We start from the raw sequence: 17,902 nt of genomic DNA on the forward strand, positions 1-17,902 counted from the left end.
ATTTCCAAAAAGCTTACAGGACCTGGTATTCCCAGGCGGTCTCCCATCCAAGTACTAACCAGGCCCAAACCTGCTTAGCTTCCGAGATCAGATGAGATCGGGCATGGCCAGGTTGGTATGGCCGTAAGCGAAGACCACCGCAAAGAGAGGGCTATTTAGAGATCAGCCAATCTAATCGCCAGTACATTATATAAATAGGAAAGAAAACCAAAAAGCTTAAAGCACCAGGTATTCCTAGCCATTCTCTCATCCAAGTACTAACCAGACATAAAGCCTGCTAAGATTCAGAGATTAGGCATTGAGTCTTTTTTTTTTTTTTTTTTTTTTGCAAGATTATTATATCATTTGTGAAATTTTCCAAAAAGTTTAAAGCACCTGGTATTCCCAGGCAGTCTCCCATCCTTGTACTAACCAGGCCCAAACCTGCTAATATTCAGAGATCGGGCATTGACTCTATTTTTTGGCAAAATTATTATATACTAAGTGACAAATTTCCAAAAATCTTACAGCACCTGGTATTCCTAGCCGGTCTCTCATCCAAGTACTAACCAGACATAAAGCTTGCTAAGATTCAGAGATTGGGCATTGACTTTTTTTTTTTTTGCAAGATTATTATATAATTTGTAAAATTTTCCAAAAAGTTTAAAGCACCTGATATTCCCAGGCAGTCTCCCATCCATGTACTGACCAGGCCCAAACCTGCTAATATTCAGAGATCGGGCATTGACTCTATTTTTTGGCAAAATTATTATATACTAAGTGAAAAATGTCCAAAAAGCTTACAGCACCTGGTATTCCCAGGCGGTCTCCCATCCAAGTGCTAACCAGGCCCAAACCTGCTTAGCTTCCGAGATCAGACGAGATCGGGCATAGCCAGGTTGGTATGGCCGTAAGCGAAGACTGCCGCAAAGAGAGGGCTATTTAGAGATCAGCCAATCTAATCGCCAGTACATAATCTAAGTAGGAAAGAAAACCCAAAAGCTTAAAGCACCTGGTATTCCTAGCTGGTCTCTCATCCAAGTACTAACCAGACATAAAGCCTGCTAAGATTCAGAGATTGGGCATTGACTCTTTTTTTTTTTCAAGATTATTATATAATTTGTGAAATTTTCCAAAAAGTTTAAAGCACCTGGTATTCCCAGGCAGTCTCCCATCCATGTACTAACTAGGCCCAAACCTGCTAATATTCAGAGATCGGGCATTGACTCTATTTTTTGGCAAAATTATTATATTGTAAGTGAAAAATTTCAAAAAAAGCTTACAGCACCTGGTATTCCCAGGCGGTCTCCCATCCAAGTGCTAACCAGTCCCAAACCTGCTTAGCTTCCGAGATCAGACGAGATTTTTTTATTTATTTATTTATTTTTTTTATTTTATTATTTATTAAAAATCACAAAATAAAAACATTAACAATACATCACCACAAATATTTAAACATCTTCCAGTAACAGAACTTCAAAACCAGTCCAAGTTTTAACAATGTATGGATTATTCCTTGTAAAACATTTTTCAAACATTTCCATATTCTCAAGCATTTTGCAATAGTCATATAAAACTTGTATTTCCTCCATCATGATCTGTTTATATAATAACTTTATCGCTATTTCTTTTTTCTTTTGTTTCATTATATTTCTCCTTTTCCATATTGCAAATCTTGCAAGCGTTAACATAAAATTTAGAGCATAGTTATTTTTTGTCCTTCCATTGAAGCCAAATAAAAGCAATGTATCCCATTCTTCTAATGTAATCTTGTCATTATACAGAAAATCACATACCATCTTTTTTAACATTTTTATAAAATCACTTAACTTTCTGCAATTTAAAAATAAATGTAATACACCTTCCTTTTTCTCCAAACACACTTTGCACATTTCATCTTGCGCTAACCCAATTTTACTTAAAATCATTTCTGTCATCACACAATTGTGTCTTAATAAAAAATCAAAATTTTCCAAAACCGGACTTTTAAAATTCAATCCTACATTTTTCCATATATTTGAAGCATCAAAATTGTTAAATAACTTTTCCCAATATTCTATTGCTTTAGGCTTTACAAAAACAGTCTTACTTAAACAGGTATAAAACATCTTAATGACACATTCATTAAAAACAATCTTATCATCCCCTGCTTTTAAAAAAACCTTTGGTTTTTCATTTTCGGTTTCTTTTTCATTATCCTCAATATTTTTAATCCAATGTTCTGGCAATGCTAATTTTAATTTTGTATATTGTTCTTCAATTTTCCCTTTGTTTTCTATATCTTCTATTTCCTCAAGTGAATCAATTATTGCTTGTGTAGGTAAAAATCCAGGTTTCACTTCATATAAAATGTCTTTTACTTGTCTAAAACCTACTGCGTACCAGTTTTCATAAAACATATGCTTTTTGCTTTTATTATTTTGATTTAAAAATAGGGGTTGCTGCAGGTACTGTTTTCTCCCTTTAATCTCTACGTACACATTTTCATAAAACATTTTCCAGCTTCTCAACAATTCTTTATAAAACTCTGGTATATTTTCTATCATATTATCCTTAAAAGCCATCCATAAAAAATCATCTCCTATTTGTCCGCATTTATTAATAACATAATTCATGACACTTTTCCATGGAATGTTGTCTTTGTTAAAAAACTTTTTTACTGTTTTAATTCTCATGCTTTTCATTCTCAGCCATGGATCTATTAGTCCTAATCCTCCATCTTCCACCTTTCCAATGATTGTGTTATATGCAATTTTAGATGGCTTACCATCCCAAAGAAACTTTAAAATCATAGTTTTTATTCTCTTATATACCCATATTGGTAAACTAACAACACTTAAAACATACCACATTTTGGATAAAAAAAGAGAATTCAAGACAAGGACCTTCCCTTTTAGAAACAGTACTCTATGTTTACAAAAATTTAATCTTTTTTCCATTTTGTTTACAGTTTCATCCCAATTTATTTCTCTAGTTTTAATTTCATCAGATCCAAGTGTAATGCCTAAAATTTTTATATTATTCTTTTGCTCTTTTAACTGCCAATTTCTTTTTGAAATGTCCACTTTTCCAATCTTAATATATTCAGTTTTTTCCTTATTTACTTTTGCACCCGAACCTCGACAGTATTTATTAATAATTCCCATAGCCTTTTCAGCACTATTAAAATCTTTTAAAATCAGAGTAGTATCATCTGCATACTGAAACAATTTTTGTTCTATTACATTGTCTTCTATTAAAAAACCTTTTATTTATTTTTCTCCATTTATTGCTAAACCTAACGGTTCAGCAACTAAAGTATATAATAGAGCTGATAAGGGACATCCTTGTCTTATAGATCTAGATATTTCTATGAAGTCTGTTAAAAAACCATTTATTTTAAAACAACTAAAAATATCTGTATAAAAACATTTCATCCACTTTATAAAATTATTACCAAAACCAAACTGTTGAATTAAATCAAGTAAATATTTGTGCTCAACTCTGTCAAATGCCTTTTCTAGATCTATACTGATTAAAAAACCATCACTCTTTTTCTCTTTTATGTACCAAATTAAATCTCTAATGCTTGTTACTTTATCCACTATATCTCTTCCTAATACTCCATATGCTTGATTAGTTGTAATGATGTGGGGAACTACTTTTTTAAGTCTATTCGCTAAAATCTTGGCCAAAATTTTATAATCTGTGTTGAGCATACTTAATGGTCTGTAATTTTGTAAATCATCTTTATTCCCTTTCTTTTTATAAATTATTTTAATCATTCCCTTCTTCATACTCTCACTCAATTGTCCATTCTTAAAAATGGCTATGAAAAGATCTTTCAAAATAGGTATTAAACATCTTTAAAAACCTTATAAAATTCAGATGATAAACCATCTAAACCAGGACTTTTCCCATTACTTAATTGCATTATAGCTTCATTTATCTCCTCTTCTGTTATATCACTATCACACATTTTTTTATCATCCTCTTTTACTTTAACTTTGATTTGATTTAACAAAAATACTTCATCTTCCTCATTAACTCCCTTTTTCTTAAATAAAACACCATAAAAATCCTTGACCGCTTTTAAAATCCCTTCTTTATCTTTTATATTTTTACCTTGCATTGAAACATTCTTTATTAAATCAGCTTTTTGTCTATTCTTTTCTGCATCATAGAAAAACTTTGTACTTCTTTCCCCTTCCACTGTATTTCTTATCTTACTTCTTATTCTAGCACCCACACATTTGTCCTCTTCCACTTTTTTAATTTTCTCTTCTAATATTACTATTTTCGTAATATCCGTATTTCCTTCAGTTATCTTTTTCATTTCATTTTCCCATTCTTTATTTAGTTCCCTTTCTTTAGCTCTTTTTGCTTTCTGTATTTTCTTAGAACATTCAATAGAAAAACTTTTGATATCTGATTTTATATTGTCCCACCACACACATATTGCTTCATCATATAAACATCATCTACACTATTAATAATTAGGTTTTCCATTTCCATTTTATACAATTCGTTCTTTAAAAGCTGTGTATTAACCACCCATACACCTGGTCCTCTTTCAACTCCACTAAAATCCATCATTACATATAAAAAGTCATGATCACTCCCACTATACATTTTATAAAAAACTTTTGAAATAAAATGCTCAAATCTTCTGTCACATAAAATGAAATCTATTCTGCTTTGTTTTAAAATTGTATTTACCCACTGTCTTCTCGAATATTCTCTTTTGACTCTGTTTCTATCTCTCCATACATCTACAAATTTATGTTCAGCCATCATACATTTCAGTTCTTTTCTTCCAACATCAGCTCTATACACCATAAAATCTTCAACATCTATTCTTTCTAAAACAGTATTAAAATCTCCTATAACAATGACATTCTTCCATCCATTAATCAAAACACTCAATTCTTTAAAAAAAATAACTCTTTCCATATCTTCATTTGGAGCATGTATATTACATATTGTTATTTCTTCTCCCCTATCCATAATTTTAACAGTTAAAATCCTTCCATTGTTATCTTTAAATAAAACATTCGTTGATTCTACTACTCCCCTTCTAATTAGTATTGCCAATCCTTTTTTCTTATTTAAATCATTACTGTACCATATTTCTCCATCCCAAATTTTTTTTAAATCATTAACTATTGTTTCATTCCATCCAGTCTCCTGTATACATAAAATATCACTTTGTTTTGTTAAATTTATTATATTTTCAAACTTCAGCTTAGATGACAGCCCTCTAACATTAATTGAGACCAAACATAAATTACTCATAATGAAAAAAAAAAAAAAAAAAAAAAAAAAAAAAACACAAACCAAAACAACCCATCATCTATATATGGTCTCTCTTAATGTCTAGGAATTTAGATCTACTTTATCTTCATTTAGCCTTGCTCTGTCTTCTCTTCTTAACTTTTGTTTCTTTAATACTTGTTTAATATTTATTTCCGATACTGTTATCAATTTACGTCTTCTGTTCATAATGTCCGTTGTTCTGTTTTCAAGCTCAAGGTTAATTTCATCAGTTTCCTCATCGCTTACCTCCTCTTTATTCCACCCAGCTGCAATTTCACTCGTTGTTGCACATTCATTTTCTTTCATTTGTCCATCATTAGCAACAGTTTGATGTGTCTCAGTCTCCATTGTATGCACTTCAATTTCTTTATCTGCGTTGTCCTCTCTCCTCGTGGAGTCCTCCTGTCCTTGCTTACTTAAATCCTCAGAAATCCCATTCACCTCCTGTGTTTCATCTTTCCTTCTATTTCTGCTTGTCTCCTCCATGTGCTCCTGCACCTCTATCTCCATTTCTGCATTGTCCTCCTCTTCAGATTCACATGTACACCTCATCCATGTCTTTTCACAGCTTTTGCACCGTGGGGCTTGGCAGTCCCGCGCAAAATGCCCCTGTTCCAGACATTCTCTGCAGGTATATTGAGGACAGTCCTTTTTTTCATGCTCTGTGCTTGCACATATTCTGCAAGTCTTTAGCTGGCCGTCATGAATTACCCTGAAGTATTTTGGTCCCTCCTCTGTGTCAAATCTCACATTGTATGGCAGAGTCACAATGTCCTGTGGGAATCTTACTCTTAAAAACCTTGTTCCATCCGCAACAGTGGTGCCAGGATAATATCTCCTTCTTAACGGGAGAATAGGATTTACTCCCCAATCCACCAGTTTTTGAATGATTTCATCATCTTTTATGTAATTTGGCAAAAGCAAAAAAGAGACCATTCTTTCAGTTTTGCATAGTTTTTTGATCTCACAAAACTGTCCATCAATCAGTAGTCCATCTACTAGCTTGTCACAATCCATCTCATTCTCCATGGTTAGTTCATAGTCAAAATTACTTTTTTTCCTCAGTCCATACAGCTTTCCAAATCCAGTTTTCTCTTCCACTGCCTTTATTATCATCATCTCAGATATTTTCTCTGGATCATTAACAGTCATAGTTAGCGTTGCTTCTTTTTTGTAGTCTCTCTGATATTTCGATTGGCTTTTTATATTTTTCATTGTCTCATTTCTTTGAACTGCTTCTCGTCTTCCATCAGTATAATCTCTTATTTGTTTACCTTGACTTGTATATAGCTCTTCTGTTCCTCTACTCCTTGCATCCATTCCATTCTTCTTTCTCCTTGTGGCAACCATTGCCCATGTTTCTTTGTCATTTTTATCCTTTCCGTTGTCCATTTCTTTGTTTCTTTCAGTGTAGTCGTTTTCCTCAGTCTTTTGGTCTAATATCCGTTCCGGTTCAGTAACTGTAATATCCGTCATTTTGAAAAAAATAAAACCTCAGACAGTAAAACTGTCTGAGGTTTAAACAAAAAAATAAATTGAACTTATAAACTTTAAGTAATTATCAAAAGAAAACACAATAAAACAAAAATAGGGGAGAGCCTTTCCCTCCCAAACTGCCACCTCACACTTCCTGGATCGTACCAACTCAGGGAATAGCCAGGTTGGTATGGCCGTAAGCGAAGACTGCCGCAAAGAGAGGGCTATTTAGAGATCAGCCAATCTAATCGGCAGTACATTATATAAGTAGGAAAGAAAACCCAAAAGTTTAAAGCACCTGGTATTCCCAGGCAGTCTCCCATCCATGTACTAACCAGGCCCAAACCTGCTAATATTCAGAGATCGGGCATTGACTCTATTTTTTGGCAAAATTATTATATACTAAGTGACAAATTTCCAAAAAGCTTACAGCACCTGGTATTCCCAGGCAGTCTACCATCCAAGTACTAACCAGGCCCAAACCTACTTAGCTTCCGAGATCAGACGAGATTGGGCATAGCCAGGTTGGTATGGCCGTAAGCGAAGACTGCCGCAAAGAGAGGGCTATTTAGAGATCAGCCAATCTAATCGCCAGTACATTATCTAAGTAGGAAAGAAAACCCAAAAGCTTAAAGCACCTGGTATTCCTAGCCGGTCTCTCATCCAAGTACTAACCAGACATAAAGCCTGCTAAGATTCAGAGATTGGGCATTGACTCTTTTTTTTTCTTTTTTTGCAACATTATTATATAATTTGTGAAATTTTCCAAAAAGTTTAAAGCATCTGGTATTCCCAGGCAGTCTCCCATCCATGTACTAACCAGGCCCAAACCTGCTAATATTCAGAGATCGGGCATTGATTCTATTTTTTGGCAAAATTATTATATACTAAGTGACAAATTTCCAAAAAGCTTACAGCACCTGGTATTCCCAGGCAGTCTCCCATCCAAGTACTAACCAGGCCCAAACCTGCTTAGCTTCCGAGATCAGACAAGATCGGGCATGGCCAGGTTGGTATGGCCGTAAGCGAAGACTGCCGCAAAGAGAGGGCTATTTAGAGATCAGCCAATCTAATCGCCAGTACATTATCTAAGTAGGAAAGAAAACCCAAAAGCTTAAAGCACCTGGTATTCCTAGCCGGTCTCTCATCCAAGTACTAACCAGACATAAAGCCTGCTAAGATTCAGAGATTGGGCATTGACTCTTTTTTTTTCTTTTTTTGCAACATTATTATATAATTTGTGAAATTTTCCAAAAAGTTTAAAGCATCTGGTATTCCCAGGCAGTCTCCCATCCATGTACTAACCAGGCCCAAACCTGCCAATATTCAGAGATCGGGCATTGACTCTATTTTTTGGCAAAATTATTATATACTAAGTGACAAATTTCCAAAAAGCTTACAGCACCTGGTATTCCCAGGCGGTCTACCATCCAAGTACTAACCAGGCCCAAACCTGCTTAGCTTCCGAGATCAGACGAGCTCGGGCATAGCCAGGTTGGTATGGCCGTAAGCGAAGACTGCCGCAAAGAGAGGGCTATTTAGAGATCAGCCAATCTAATCGCCAGTACATTATCTAAGTAGGAAAGAAAACCCAAAAGCTTAAAGCACCTGGTATTCCTAGCCGGTCTCTCATCCAAGTACTAACCAGACATAAAGCCTGCTAAGATTCAGAGATTGGGCATTGAGTCTTTTTTTTCTTTTTTTGCAACATTATTATATAATTTGTGAAATTTTTCAAAAAGTTTAAAGCACCTGGTATTCCCAGGCAATCTCCCATCCATGTACTAACCAGGCCCAAACCTGCTAATATTCAGAGATCGGGCATTGACTCTATTTTTTGGCAAAATTATTATATACTAAGTGACAAATTTCCAAAAAGCTTACAGCACCTGGTATTCCCAGGCGGTCTCCCATCCAAGTACTAACCAGGCCCAAACCTGCTTAGCTTCCGAGATCAGACGAGATCGGGCATGGCCAGGTTGGTATGGCCGTAAGCGAAGACTGCCGCAAAGAGAGGGCTATTTAGAGATCAGCCAATCTAATCGCCAGTACATTATATAAATAGGAAAGAAAACCCAAAAGCTTAAAGCACCTGGTATTCCTAGCCGGTCTCTCATCCAAGTACTAACCAGACATAAAGCCTGCTAAGATTCAGAGATTGGGCATTGACTCTTTTTTTTTTTTTGCAAGATTATTATATCATTTGTGAAATTTTCCAAAAAGTTTAAAGCACCTGGTATTCCCAGGCAGTCTCCCATCCATGTACTAACCAGGCCCAAACCTGCTAATATTCAGAGATCGGGCATTGACTCTATTTTTTGGCAAAATTATTATATACTAAGTGAAAAATTTCCAAAAAGCTTACAGCACCTGGTATTCCCAGGCGGTCTCCCATCCAAGTGCTAACCAGGCCCAAACCTGCTTAGCTTCCGAGATCAGACGAAATCGGGCATAGCCAGGTTGGTATGGCCGTAAGCGAAGATTGCCGCAAAGAGAGGGCTATTTAGAGATCAGCCAATCTAATCGCCAGTACATTATCTAAGTAGGAAAGAAAACCCAAAAGCTTAAAGCACCTGGTATTCCTAGCCGGTCTCTCATCCAAGTACTAACCAGACATAAAGCCTGCTAAGATTCAGAGATTGGGCATTGACTCTTTTTTTTTTTTTGCAAGATTATTATATAATTTGTGAAATTTTCCAAAAAGTTTAAAGCACCTGGTATTCCCAGGCAGTCTCCCATCCATGTACTAACCAGGCCCAAACCTGCTAATATTCAGAGATCGGGCATTGACTCTATTTTTTGGCAAAATTATTATATACTAAGTGAAAAATTTCCAAAAAGCTTACAGCAACTGGTATTCCCAGGCGGTCTACCATCCAAGTACTAACCTGGCCCAAACCTGCTTAGCTTCCGAGATCAGACGAGATCGGGCATAGCTTTTTTTTTTTTTTTTTTTTTTTTAGAATAAAACACATCTTTATCCTAAAAAAAATTGCACACATGTATTTTTGCCACCACTCAATCAGTTTCATTGTCTTTAAAGAAAACATGTCTTGCTTCCCCCATTTCCACTTTTCCTCCTTTCCTTTAGCGCTTCTCTTCTTATTTTCTGCTTTTTAAGAACCTGTTGAATGTCTACTCCACCTTTTGTTCTTGCTTTTACGCCTCTATTCAGTCTTTCTATTCCTTTATTTTCCAAACCAAAAATCCTCCCCCCATTTTTCTCTTCTCTTCCCTCCGGCAGTATCTTCATTCCCTTATCCTCATCCTTTTCTTGACCTTTTTCATAGTCCATCCCAGTCGTGTCCACTTCTTCCTTTTCCTTAGAAAAGTCTTTGTTAATCAGATTTATTTCCTCTTTGTCTACTCCTTCTCCCGTCTCCATTCCTTGTTCTCCATCTTTGTTCTTTTCTTCATTCTCATCTTTGTTGGTTTCCTCCTCTTCCTCATTGTCCTGTTCATCTTCCTTTCCTTGAGTCTGCCGCAGTGAATCATTTAAATGCTCAGTTGCAGTATCTCCCATCACCTCCTGTGCGTCCATATTTGTGTCCTCATTTACCTCATGTTCCATCTCTCATCTGCATCTCATGATTGCTTTGTCGCAGCCTTGGCACCTTGGGACTTTGCAGTCCCGCGCATAATGCCCCTGCTCAAAACAGTCTCGACATTTGAATTGCGGACAGTCCTTTTTCTCATGTTCCACACTTACACAGATCCTGCATGTCTTCAATTGGTTGTCATGAATCACTCTGTAGTACTGCACTCCTTCTTCAGTCATGAACCTGGTATTATATGGCAAAGATGTCACTTCTTTTGGAAACTTTACCTTTAGAAAACGTGTTCCGTCCGCCACTGTTGTCCCCGGATGATATCTCCTTCTTAGAGGCAATATGGGAGTTACTCCCCAATCTATCAGTTTTTGAATGATTTCCTCATCTTCTATATAGCTGGGCAGACTCAAGAAAGATACCATCCTTTCTGTTGCACACAGTTTCCTTATCTCACATTCTTTTCCGTTAATCATGATTCCATTCAACAGTGAATCACAGTCCAACTCACTTTCCATAGTCATTTCAAATTCATTGTTATTCTTTCTTCTTAGTCCGATCAGTTTTCCAATTCCTACTTTCTCTTCAACTGATTTAATGATCATTATTACTGTTGTGTTTTCTATATCTTTTACAGTCATTGTTAATGTTGCTTCTTTTCTGTATTGCCTCTGATACTTTGTTTGGTGGCTCAATTTCTTTATCATTTGCTGTCGTTGAGATAAATCATTTCTTTTTACTTCAACTCCATTATTAGTTCCAGTACCTTCAGTTGTTTGTAGTTCTATTTTTCTGTCTTGTCCATTGGTTTTTCCATCTTGTTTTCTCCTTGAAACCACCTTTGCCCAAGTCTCATTCCTGCTTTCAGCATTCCCTTCATTCATATTCCTTTCCATCTCGTCAGCAATATATCCAGATTCTCTGATCCCCATCTCATGTCCATTTGACAGTCCGTGTCCTTTGTCCATTAAATCTGTCATTTTGTTACATGAAACCCCAAACAGTATAAACTGGTTGGGGTTAAAAAAAACACTAACTAATATAAACTCAACACAAACAAAAAAAAACAAACCAACTAATAAAACTAAACCAAACTACAAAATGGAAGAGCCTCTCTCTTCCTACTACTGCCAACTCACTTCCTGTTGCACTCTAGCGCCCTCAGGTTGGTATGGCCGTAAGCGAAGACTGCCGCAAAGAGAGGGCTATTTAGAGATCAGCCAATCTAATCGCCAGTACATTATCTAAGTAGAAAAGAAAACCCAAAAGCTTAAAGCACCTGGTATTCCTAGCCGGTCTCTCATCCAAGTACTAACCAGACATAAAGCCTGCTCAGATTCAGAGATTGGGCATTGACTCTTTTTTTTTCTTTTTTTGCAACATTATTATATAATTTGTGAAATTTTCCAAAAAGTTTAAAGCATCTGGTATTCCCAGGCAGTCTCCCATCCATGTACTAACCAGGCCCAAACCTGCTAATATTCAGAGATCGGGCATTGACTCTATTTTTTGGCAAAATTATTATATACTAAGTGACAAATTTCCAAAAAGCTTACAGCACCTGGTATTCCCAGGCAGTCTCCCATCCAAGTACTAACAAGGCCCAAACCTGCTTAGCTTCCGAGATCAGACGAGATCGGGCATGGCCAGGTTGGTATGGCCGTAAGCGAAGACTGCCGCAAAGAGAGGGCTATTTAGAGATCAGCCAATCTAATCGCCAGTACATTATCTAAGTAGGAAAGAAAACCCAAAAGCTTAAAGCACCTGGTATTCCTAGCCGGTCTCTCATCCAAGTACTAACCAGACATAAAGCCTGCTAAGATTCAGAGATTGGGCATTGACTCTTTTTTTTTTTTTTTGCAAGATTATTATATAATTTGTGAAATTTTCCAAAAAGTTTAAAGCACCTGGTATTCCCAGGCAGTCTCCCATCCATGTACTAACCAGGCCCAAACCTGCCAATATTCAGAGATCGGGCATTGACTCTATTTTTTGGCAAAATTATTATATACTAAAAGACAAATTTCCAAAAAGCTTACAGCACCTGGTATTCCCAGGCGGTCTACCATCCAAGTACTAACCAGGCCCAAACCTGCTTAGCTTCCGAGATCAGACGAGATCGGGCATAGCCAGGTTGGTATGGCCGTAAGCGAAGACTGCCGCAAAGAGAGGGCTATTTAGAGATCAGCCAATCTAATCGCCAGTACAGTATCTAAGTAGGAAAGAAAACCCAAAAGCTTAAAGCACCTGGTATTCCTAGCCGGTCTCTCATCCAAGTACTAACCAGACATAAAGCCTGCTAAGATTCAGAGATTGGGCATTGAGTCTTTTTTTTTCTTTTTTTGCAACATTATTATATAATTTGTGAAATTTTTCAAAAAGTTTAAAGCACCTGGTATTCCCAGGCAATCTCCCATCCATGTACTAACCAGGCCCAAACCTGCTAATATTCAGAGATCGGGCATTGACTCTATTTTTTGGCAAAATTATTATATACTAAGTGACAAATTTCCAAAAAGCTTACAGCACCTGGTATTCCCAGGCGGTCTCCCATCCAAGTACTAACCAGGCCCAAACCTGCTTAGCTTCCGAGATCAGACGAGATCGGGCATGGCCAGGTTGGTATGGCCGTAAGCGAAGACTGCCGCAAAGAGAGGGCTATTTAGAGATCAGCCAATCTAATCGCCAGTACATTATATAAATAGGAAAGAAAACCCAAAAGCTTAAAGCACCTGGTATTCCTAGCCGGTCTCTCATCCAAGTACTAACCAGACATAAAGCCTGCTAAGATTCAGAGATTGGGCATTGACTCTTTTTTTTTTTTTGCAAGATTATTATATCATTTGTGAAATTTTCCAAAAAGTTTAAAGCACCTGGTATTCCCAGGCAGTCTCCCATCCATGTACTAACCAGGCCCAAACCTGCTAATATTCAGAGATCGGGCATTGACTCTATTTTTTGGCAAAATTATTATATACTAAGTGAAAAATTTCCAAAAAGCTTACAGCACCTGGTATTCCCAGGCGGTCTCCCATCCAAGTGCTAACCAGGCCCAAACCTGCTTAGCTTCCGAGATCAGACGAAATCGGGCATAGCCAGGTTGGTATGGCCGTAAGCGAAGATTGCCGCAAAGAGAGGGCTATTTAGAGATCAGACAATCTAATCGCCAGTACATTATCTAAGTAGGAAAGAAAACCCAAAAGCTTAAAGCACCTGGTATTCCTAGCCGGTCTCTCATCCAAGTACTAACCAGACATAAAGCCTGCTAAGATTCAGAGATTGGGCATTGACTCTTTTTTTTTTTTTGCAAGATTATTATATAATTTGTGAAATTTTCCAAAAAGTTTAAAGCACCTGGTATTCCCAGGCAGTCTCCCATCCATGTACTAACCAGGCCCAAACCTGCTAATATTCAGAGATCGGGCATTGACTCTATTTTTTGGCAAAATTATTATATACTAAGTGAAAAATTTCCAAAAAGCTTACAGCACCTGGTATTCCCAGGCGGTCTACCATCCAAGTACTAACCTGGCCCAAACCTGCTTAGCTTCCGAGATCAGACGAGATCGGGCATAGCTTTTTTTTTTTTTTTTTTTTTTTATAATAAAACACATCTTTATCCTAAAAAAATTGCACACATGTATTTTTGCCACCACTCAATCAGTTTCATTGTCTTTAAAGAAAACATGTCTTGCTTCCCCCATTTCCACTTTTCCTCCTTTCCTTTAGCGCTTCTCTTCTTATTTTCTGCTTTTTAAGAACCTGTTGAATGTCTACTCCACCTTTTGTTCTTTCTTTTACACCTCTATTCAGTCTTTCTATTTCTTTATTTTCCAAACCAAAAATCCTCCCCCCATTTTCCACTTCTCTTACCTCCGGCAGTATCTTCATTCCCTTATCCTCATCCTTTTCTTGACCTTTTTCATAGTCCAGCCCAGTCGTGTCCACTTCTTCCTTTTCCTTAGAAAAGTCTTTGTTAATCAGATTTATTTCCTCTTTGTCTACTCCTTCTCCCGTCTCCATTCCTTGTTCTCCATCTTTGTTCTTTTCTTCATTCTCATCTTTGTTGGTTTCCTCCTCTTCCTCATTGTCCTGTTCATCTTCCTTTCCTTGAGTCTGCCACAGTGAATCATTTAAATGCTCAGTTGCAGTATCTCCCATCACCTCCTGTGCGTCCATATTTGTGTCCTCATTTACCTCATGTTCCATCTCTCATCTGCATCTCATGATTGCTTTGTCGCAGCCTTGGCACCGTGGGACTTTGCAGTCCCGCGCATAATGCCCCTGCTCAAAACAGTCTCGACATTTGAATTGCGGACAGTCCTTTTTCTCATGTTCCACACTTACACAGATCCTGCATGTCTTCAATTGGTTGTCATGAATCACTCTGTAGTACTGCACTCCTTCTTCAGTCATGAACCTGGTATTATATGGCAAAGATGTCACTTCTTTTGGAAACTTTACCTTTAGAAAACGTGTTCCGTCCGCCACTGTTGTCCCCGGATGATATCTCCTTCTTAGAGGCAATATGGGAGTTACTCCCCAATCTATCAGTTTTTGAATGATTTCCTCATCTTCTATATAGCTGGGCAGACTCAAGAAAGATACCATCCTTTCTGTTGCACACAGTTTCCTTATCTCACATTCTTTTCCGTTAATCATGATTCCATTCAACAGTGAATCACAGTCCAACTCACTTTCCATAGTCATTTCAAATTCATTGTTATTCTTTCTTCTTAGTCCGATCAGTTTTCCAATTCCTACTTTCTCTTCAACTGATTTAATGATCATTATTACTGTTGTGTTTTCTATATCTTTTACAGTCATTGTTAATGTTGCTTCTTTTCTGTATTGCCTCTGATACTTTGTTTGGTGGCTCAATTTCTTTATCATTTGCTGTCGTTGAGATAAATCATTTCTTTTTACTTCAACTCCATTATTAGTTCCAGTACCTTCAGTTGTTTGTAGTTCTATTTTTCTGTCTTGTCCATTGGTTTTTCCATCTTGTTTTCTCCTTGAAACCACCTTTGCCCAAGTCTCATTCCTGCTTTCAGCATTCCCTTCATTCATATTCCTTTCCATCTCGTCAGCAATATATCCAGATTCTCTGATCCCCATCTCATGTCCATTTGACAGTCCGTGTCCTTTGTCCATTAAATCTGTCATTTTGTTACATGAAACCCCAAACAGTATAAACTGGTTGGGGTTAAAAAAAACACTAACTAATATAAACTCAACACAAACAAAAAAAAAACAAACCAACTAATAAAACTAAACCAAACTACAAAATGGAAGAGCCTCTCTCTTCCTACTACTGCCAACTCACTTCCTGTTGCACTCTAGCGCCCTCAGGTTGGTATGGCCGTAAGCGAAGACTGCCGCAAAGAGAGGGCTATTTAGAGATCAGCCAATCTAATCGCCAGTACATTATCTAAGTAGAAAAGAAAACCCAAAAGCTTAAAGCACCTGGTATTCCTAGCCGGTCTCTCATCCAAGTACTAACCAGACATAAAGCCTGCTAAGATTCAGAGATTGGGCATTGACTCTTTTTTTTTTTTTTTTTGCAACATTATTATATAATTTGTGAAATTTTCCAAAAAGTTTAAAGCATCTGTTATTCCCAGGCAGTCTCCCATCCATGTACTAACCAGGCCCAAACCTGCTAATATTCAGAGATCGGGCATTGACTCTATTTTTTGGCAAAATTATTATATACTAAGTGACAAATTTCCAAAAAGCTTACAGCACCTGGTATTCCCAGGCAGTCTCCCATCCAAGTACTAACAAGGCCCAAACCTGCTTAGCTTCCGAGATCAGACGAGATCGGGCATGGCCAGGTTGGTATGGCCGTAAGCGAAGACTGCCGCAAAGAGAGGGCTATTTAGAGATCAGCCAATCTAATCGCCAGTACATTATCTAAGTAGGAAAGAAAACCCAAAAGCTTAAAGCACCTGGTATTCCTAGCCGGTCTCTCATCCAAGTACTAACCAGACATAAAGCCTGCTAAGATTCAGAGATTGGGCATTGACTCTTTTTTTTTTTTTTGCAAGATTATTATATAATTTGTGAAATTTTCCAAAAAGTTTAAAGCACCTGGTATTCCCAGGCAGTCTCCCATCCATGTACTAACCAGGCCCAAACCTGCCAATATTCAGAGATCGGGCATTGACTCTATTTTTTGGCAAAATTATTATATACTAAGTGACAAATTTCCAAAAAGCTTACAGCACCTGGTATTCCCAGGCGGTCTACCATCCAAGTACTAACCAGGCCCAAACCTGCTTAGCTTCCGAGATCAGACGAGATCGGGCATAGCCAGGTTGGTATGGCCGTAAGCGAAGACTGCCGCAAAGAGAGGGCTATTTAGAGATCAGCCAATCTAATCGCCAGTACATTATCTAAGTAGGAAAGAAAACCCAAAAGCTTAAAGCACCTGGTATTCCTAGCCGGTCTCTCATCCAAGTACTAACCAGACATAAAGCCTGCTAAGATTCAGAGATTGGGCATTGAGTCTTTTTTTTTTTTTTGCAAGATTATTATATAATTTGTGAAATTTTCCAAAAAGTTTAAAGCACCTGGTATTCCCAGGCAGTCTCCCATCCATGTACTAACCAGGCCCAAACCTGCTAATATTCAGAGATCGGGCATTGACTCTATTTTTTGGCAAAATTATTATATACTAAGTGAAAAATTTCCAAAAAGCTTACAGCACCTGGTATTCCCAGGCGGTCTACCATCCAAGTACTAACCTGGCCCAAACCTGCTTAGCTTCCGAGATCAGACGAGATCGGGCATAGCTTTTTTTTTTTTTTTTTTTTTTTTTAGAATAAAACACATCTTTATCCTAAAAAAATTGCACACATGTATTTTTGCCACCACTCAATCAGTTTCATTGTCTTTAAAGAAAACATGTCTTGCTTCCCCCATTTCCACTTTTCCTCCTTTCCTTTAGCGCTTCTCTTCTTATTTTCTGCTTTTTAAGAACCTGTTGAATGTCTACTCCACCTTTTGTTCTTTCTTTTACACCTCTATTCAGTCTTTCTATTTCTTTATTTTCCAAACCAAAAATCCTCCCCCCATTTTCCACTTCTCTTACCTCCGGCAGTATCTTCATTCCCTTATCCTCATCCTTTTCTTGACCTTTTTCATAGTCCAGCCCAGTCGTGTCCACTTCTTCCTTTTCCTTAGAAAAGTCTTTGTTAATCAGATTTATTTCCTCTTTGTCTACTCCTTCTCCCGTCTCCATTCCTTGTTCTCCATCTTTGTTCTTTTCTTCATTCTCATCTTTGTTGGTTTCCTCCTCTTCCTCATTGTCCTGTTCATCTTCCTTTCCTTGAGTCTGCCACAGTGAATCATTTAAATGCTCAGTTGCAGTATCTCCCATCACCTCCTGTGCGTCCATATTTGTGTCCTCATTTACCTCATGTTCCATCTCTCATCTGCATCTCATGATTGCTTTGTCGCAGCCTTGGCACCGTGGGACTTTGCAGTCCCGCGCATAATGCCCCTGCTCAAAACAGTCTCGACATTTGAATTGCGGACAGTCCTTTTTCTCATGTTCCACACTTACACAGATCCTGCATGTCTTCAATTGGTTGTCATGA

At 37.4% G+C, this 17,902-nt stretch overlaps 13 non-coding genes across 13 annotated transcripts; all 13 read right to left on the reverse strand.

Annotated features, from left to right (window-relative positions):
• Positions 1-10: 10 nt before the first annotated feature.
• Positions 11-129, reverse strand: LOC113098596 (5S ribosomal RNA). Its single transcript, XR_003289081.1, has one exon. It is a non-coding gene; the product is annotated as a 5S ribosomal RNA (ribosomal RNA).
• Positions 130-776: 647 nt separating this feature from the next.
• On the reverse strand, positions 777-895 carry LOC113098606 (5S ribosomal RNA). The gene has a single exon (XR_003289091.1). It is a non-coding gene; the product is annotated as a 5S ribosomal RNA (ribosomal RNA).
• Positions 896-7,173: 6,278 nt separating this feature from the next.
• Positions 7,174-7,292, reverse strand: LOC113098554 (5S ribosomal RNA). The gene has a single exon (XR_003289061.1). It is a non-coding gene; the product is annotated as a 5S ribosomal RNA (ribosomal RNA).
• A 366-nt stretch (positions 7,293-7,658) lies between these two features.
• LOC113098617 (5S ribosomal RNA) lies at positions 7,659-7,777 on the reverse strand. Its single transcript, XR_003289102.1, has one exon. It is a non-coding gene; the product is annotated as a 5S ribosomal RNA (ribosomal RNA).
• Positions 7,778-8,143: 366 nt separating this feature from the next.
• On the reverse strand, positions 8,144-8,262 carry LOC113098618 (5S ribosomal RNA). Its single transcript, XR_003289103.1, has one exon. It is a non-coding gene; the product is annotated as a 5S ribosomal RNA (ribosomal RNA).
• Positions 8,263-8,627: 365 nt separating this feature from the next.
• On the reverse strand, positions 8,628-8,746 carry LOC113098524 (5S ribosomal RNA). The gene has a single exon (XR_003289032.1). It is a non-coding gene; the product is annotated as a 5S ribosomal RNA (ribosomal RNA).
• Positions 8,747-9,108: 362 nt separating this feature from the next.
• On the reverse strand, positions 9,109-9,227 carry LOC113098529 (5S ribosomal RNA). Its single transcript, XR_003289037.1, has one exon. It is a non-coding gene; the product is annotated as a 5S ribosomal RNA (ribosomal RNA).
• Positions 9,228-11,847: 2,620 nt separating this feature from the next.
• LOC113098626 (5S ribosomal RNA) lies at positions 11,848-11,966 on the reverse strand. Its single transcript, XR_003289111.1, has one exon. It is a non-coding gene; the product is annotated as a 5S ribosomal RNA (ribosomal RNA).
• A 364-nt stretch (positions 11,967-12,330) lies between these two features.
• On the reverse strand, positions 12,331-12,449 carry LOC113098553 (5S ribosomal RNA). The gene has a single exon (XR_003289060.1). It is a non-coding gene; the product is annotated as a 5S ribosomal RNA (ribosomal RNA).
• A 366-nt stretch (positions 12,450-12,815) lies between these two features.
• Positions 12,816-12,934, reverse strand: LOC113098588 (5S ribosomal RNA). The gene has a single exon (XR_003289073.1). It is a non-coding gene; the product is annotated as a 5S ribosomal RNA (ribosomal RNA).
• Positions 12,935-13,296: 362 nt separating this feature from the next.
• Positions 13,297-13,415, reverse strand: LOC113098531 (5S ribosomal RNA). The gene has a single exon (XR_003289039.1). It is a non-coding gene; the product is annotated as a 5S ribosomal RNA (ribosomal RNA).
• Positions 13,416-16,034: 2,619 nt separating this feature from the next.
• On the reverse strand, positions 16,035-16,153 carry LOC113098525 (5S ribosomal RNA). Its single transcript, XR_003289033.1, has one exon. It is a non-coding gene; the product is annotated as a 5S ribosomal RNA (ribosomal RNA).
• Positions 16,154-16,516: 363 nt separating this feature from the next.
• LOC113098564 (5S ribosomal RNA) lies at positions 16,517-16,635 on the reverse strand. Its single transcript, XR_003289066.1, has one exon. It is a non-coding gene; the product is annotated as a 5S ribosomal RNA (ribosomal RNA).
• Between the last annotated feature and the right edge of the window lie 1,267 nt (positions 16,636-17,902).

Source organism: Carassius auratus, unplaced genomic scaffold (genome assembly GCF_003368295.1).
Source record: "Carassius auratus strain Wakin unplaced genomic scaffold, ASM336829v1 scaf_tig00216586, whole genome shotgun sequence".
Classification (NCBI taxonomy): domain Eukaryota; kingdom Metazoa; phylum Chordata; class Actinopteri; order Cypriniformes; family Cyprinidae; genus Carassius; species Carassius auratus.